Below are 5,129 nucleotides of genomic sequence, written 5' to 3' on the forward strand. Positions count from 1 at the left end.
TGAAGCCCCCGCCCCCTCCCCCGGGGTTTATTAACCCGCTCCCCCCGCCCATCTCTCACCTGTTGCGGACACGATCTCGGCCTCACTCCCCGCCCGCCGCGCATGCTCAGCTCACACTGCCCGGGTGATTGACGGGAGCTCCGGACCAATAGGAAGAGCGGAGAGGGACTGGAGGACCGAGCGGGCGGTTGGTCCTCCAACCAATGGGAGTGTGTGAGGGGCGGGACTTGCGGCACCGAGTGGGCGGGGCTGAGCCCGGATCTCCCTCATTGGCTGAAACTCTGCCTCATTTTGAAAGCTGATTGGTGTGAAACTCTTGGGGAAAACTGGCCCTTTGTGTTGTGGAGAAAAACCGATGGAACCGAGTGGGTGGAGCAAAGATTTCAACATTGGGAATGAAATGGATTAATTCAGGACAGACAGCAGGGATTATTGGAGGGAATAACACAGTGTGGGGATAAAATGCAATGGAGGTTGTGAAGATGGATTGTTAAAAAGTGTTTGAGAAGATGCCGGACAGGAGGCTTGTTGATCAGATTAAAGCTCACGGTATTAAAGGGAGTGGGTCAGTGTGGATGGGAAGTTGGAGAAAGGGCAGAGTGGTGGTTCATGGATGTTTTTCAGACTGTGGGGATGTAAACAGTGGTGTCCCCCAGGGGCAGTGTTGGGACCATTGCTCTTCTCAATACAGAGAAATGACCTGGGCTTGGGGACAAGGGCATAAGATCAACATTTCCTGACAACACCAGGATAGGGAGCATTAAGAACTGTGAAGAGGAATGTTCGCAACTTCAGGGTGACATCGGAACATTAGGAACAGGAGTAGGCCATTCAGCCCCTCGAGCCTGTTTCACCATTCAGTGAGATGGATGTCAGTAAGTATCGGGTTGGTTTATATCAGGTAGGAGGAGATTGGTATCAGTGACTGTGGGGTTGGATTATATCAGAGTGGAGGGGATTGATGACAGTGACGGTGGGACTGGTTTATATCAGGCAGGAGGAGATTGGTGTCAGTGACTGTGGGATTGGTTTATATCAGGCAGGAGGAGATTGGTGTCAGTGACTGTGGGATTGGTTTAGATCAGACAGGAGGAGATTGGTATCAGTGACTGTGGAATTGGTTGAAATCAGACAGGGGGAAATTGGTGTCAGTGACTGTGGTGTTTTTTTTATCAGACTGGGGGTGATTGGTGTCAATGACTGGGTTCAGGAACTGGAATTAGCCATTCAGCCCCTGAAGCCTACTCCTCCGTTCAATTGGATCACAACTAATCTGTGTCACAACTCCATTTACTTGCCTTTGCTCCATATCCCTTGCAACCCTCACACAACACAAATCTATTGAGCTCAATATTGAAAATTTCAATCGAACCCCAGCATCCACAGCCTTTCGTGGAAGTGAGATTGTAATTTCCACTACCGTTTGTGTGAAAAATTGCCACCTTATTTTGCTCTTAAATGACCGAGCTCTAATTTTACGATTATCAAGAAAGTGGCAGATGGAGTACAATGTGGGGAAATGTGGAAATTATTCACTTTGGTAGGAATAGAAAAGCAGAATATTTTTTAAAAGGTGAGAGTTTAAGAAATGTTGGTGTTCAGAGGGATTTGGGTGTCCTTGTACACAGATCACAGAAAGTTAATGTGCAGGTACAGCAAACAAATAGGAAAGCAAATAATATGTTGGCCTTTATTTTAAGTGGGTTGGAGAATAAGAGTAAGGAAGTCTTGCTGCAATTATTTTAGGCTTTGGTGAGACCACACCTGGTGTACTGTGTACAGTTTTCGTCTCCTTACCTGAGGAAGGATATACTTGATTCGAGGGGCTGTAACGAAGATTCACTAGATTGATTCCTGGGATGAGAGGGTTGTTGTATGAGGAGAGATTGCGCAGAATGGCCCTATATTCTCTGGAGTTTAGAAGAATGCGAGATGATCTCATTGAAACATCTAACACTCTTCGAGGGCTTGACAGGGTCGATGCTGAGAGGCTGTTTCCCCTGGCTGGAAAGTCTAGAACTAGGGAGTATAGTCTCAGGATAAGGGATCGGCCATTTAGGACTGAGATGAGGAAAAATTTCTTTCATCAGAGGGTTGTGAATCCTTAGAATTCTCTACCCCAGAGTGCTGTGGATGCTCAGTCGTTGAGTATATTCAAGAATGAGATCGAGAGATTTTTGGACACCGAGAGAATCAAGGAATCAGGCAGGAAAGTGGAGTTAAGGTAGAAGATCAGCCATGTACTTACTGAATGGCACGGCATGCTCGAGGGGCCGTATGGCCCACTCCTACTATTATTTCTTATGCACTCTTGTTCTGGATTCCCCCTCCAGAAGAAATCATTTCTCTGTATCTACCTTATTGAAGCCCTTTATTATTTTAAACATCTCGATGAGATCACATCTCAATGTTTTAAACTCATTGCAATAAAAACCAAGCTTATGCAACCCGTCCTCACAATTTAATCCTTTTAACCCCGGCATCATCCTGGTGAATCTGCACTGTATCTTTCCCAAGGCCGATTGATCTCTCTCTCGGTTCAGTGCCCAGTTCTCCAGATGGGGTCTGACCAAGGTTCTTCACAACTGAAGCATCACTTCTGTATTCCAACCCCACTCAAGATAAAGGTCAACATTCAATTAGACTTGTTGATTATTGTCAAGATTTGTAAGGTATTTGCAAAGGATTCGAGGGGATCTTAGAGTTGGGATTTTTCTTTATTCTGTCCACTTAAAGAGTTTGATAACAGACTTGCTCCTTTGAATTTAGTGCTGGATTATTGAACCGTGATGTGTTTACTTGTTTGTATTTTGTTAAATACATTTGCTGAGTGGATTTAAATTGAAGACGAGATTCCCAGGCCTGATGCTCTATTCACACATCGATGGTGAGAGAGATGCTGTGGGACACACGATAAGTCCAGTAGCTGAAAGTGATTCACAGACTGGGTTTTGTGTTTAGTGATCCCGGGTACATTACCGATACCTTCCCTGGATCCCAAGGCTGGGAGAGGCACTCAGGAAGGACCGGGGAACTGGGACTTGGCCATGAGAGTAATTGAAGGTATGAGAACTGAAATAATTTACAGTGAGAAATGAGAAAAGGCACAATAATTGGTAATTAGGACATCAATTAGTCTCTTATCTTGAATACAGCAAGTAATTGAACCATTCTGTTTGAAACAAAGTTGATTTATTTGACATTTATCCAGAATATTGAATTTCAGTCCAGTTATAGCGGTTATTAACATCATCAGAAACAAATCCCAACTGCCAGAATGAAGTTCTAAGAACATAAGAACATAAGAAATTGGAGCAGGAGTAGGCCAATCGGCCCCTCGAGCCTGCTCCGCCATTCAATAAGATCATGGCTGATCTGATCCCAACCACAAATCTAAAGAACAAGTTCTGCTGCTGAAACCCTCATCCGTGCCTTTGTTTACCTCTAGACTCGACTATTCCGCTGCTCTCCAGGCCCGGCCTTCCACTTTACACCCTCCAGTAAACTTGAACGCACAATCTCCAGATCAATAATCAGTCCCATTATTCATTGCATCACTGGCCCAGGCTGTGGAGAACACGGAACAGCTCACACTCCCACAGCGCTGTGGTATGAGCAGGTACCGAGTCAGCCTCAGTCATGAGCACTGGAATCCACGAGTCCGGGTGTGTCAAAGGTGCACGGTGAGCAATCACCAAAGTGAAACATTTTTGCCGCTTCCCTTCCATATCTCAGCTGGTCAAGTGACAAGACTGTCGTGGAAAATAAGACACAGTCATCCTCACGTAATTTGTTCAATTCCAGCTCGAAGGAGTACGTGTGATTTTGCAATAAGCAGCAATTAGTTCAAGGTCGCTCTCTTAACTTTACAGTCACCTTACAGATTAACATGTTGCCATGAAGGCACAGGACGCCTCTTTTCTTTTCTCAAGCCTTTCAACTTTCTGTGTCTCCCAAACAAGGCTGTTTTGCCTCTGCTCACCAGCAGGGAGTGCTTTTGAGCAGCAATACTTCAAAACACTCAGCTCTCGCTTTCAGGCAAAAGAAGTCTTCGATCACCACCGGACTCCACGAGTCTGAACATGTCAACAGGCGCACGGTGAACAATCACCAAAGACAATCCTTTCTATCACTTCCCTTCGATAGCTCAGCTGGTCGAGCGGAGGACTGTAGTGAATTAACCAAAGTAAAGTCATCCTTAGGTCGCTGGTTCAATTCCGGCTCGAAGGAGTGAGTGTGCTTTTGGAATAAGCAGCAATTACCTCAAGGTCGCTCTCTGAACTTTACAGGCACCTCACAGATTAACATGTTGGCACTGAGTCACAGGACACCACTTTTCATTTCTTCAAGCTTTCTGTGTCTGCCCGAGCACGGCTGTTTCACTCGAGCTTTTCCCTCTGCTCACCAGCAGGGAGTGCCTTTGAGCAGCAACACTTCAAATCGCCCTCAATTTCATGTGAAAAGGTCTTCGATCAGTCAGTCAGTCAGGGCTCACGCTGCTCCCTCAAGCTCGGGCAGCTGTTGCTTTCCGGTGACCTCGTCTTCCTTCCGCAGGCTCGGGCTCTTCTCAGCATCATTCATGATTACTGGGGCTTCCCGTTCTGCTGTTCCTCACTTGCTGATGCTCGATACCGCCGATTGGAGCAAAGTATTTAATATATTAAAGGAGCGGCAACCCAAGGCAAGATTTCTCTGCTGGTCGTGGAGCAGCTTGGAGGCGAGTGTGAGGCGGGAACTGTGAAGGGCGATTTACAAACAGCAAACGAGGAATTAGCTCAACTGGTAGAGCGCTCACTTTGTATTTGAGAAATAGCGGGATCGTTGATTACATTCTCCACTCACCGTTTGTCTTGGTGCAATTGTACAGAAACAAGAGCGTTGTCAGCGAGTCCATAGCCCATGGACTTCCTAAACTTCACTGTGTGTTTGCGTACAGAGAAGTCAAGGGGCAGCAAATCTTTTGATGTGCTGCAGTCAGCAAAAGCTCTTGATTTTGCTCTGCAGCAAAGATGGAAAGATTAGGTGAGAGGTGGAAAAAAAGCTTTGTAATCCTTGATGTCTTCTGTGAAGATTGAATTCAGGACTTTCAAATTATGACACTGATGCACTGATTGCTGCACTAAGAAGGC

General features: G+C 46.0%; 1 non-coding gene across 1 annotated transcript; it reads left to right on the top strand.

The window, feature by feature from the left end:
- Nucleotides 1–4,136: 4,136 nt before the first annotated feature.
- On the top strand, nucleotides 4,137–4,230 carry trnay-gua (transfer RNA tyrosine (anticodon GUA)). Its single transcript has 2 exons — nucleotides 4,137–4,173; nucleotides 4,195–4,230. It is a non-coding gene; the product is annotated as a tRNA-Tyr (tRNA).
- The last annotated feature ends 899 nt before the right edge of the window (nucleotides 4,231–5,129 follow it).

Source organism: Heptranchias perlo, chromosome 20 (assembly GCF_035084215.1).
Source record: "Heptranchias perlo isolate sHepPer1 chromosome 20, sHepPer1.hap1, whole genome shotgun sequence".
NCBI classification, from domain to species: domain Eukaryota; kingdom Metazoa; phylum Chordata; class Chondrichthyes; order Hexanchiformes; family Hexanchidae; genus Heptranchias; species Heptranchias perlo.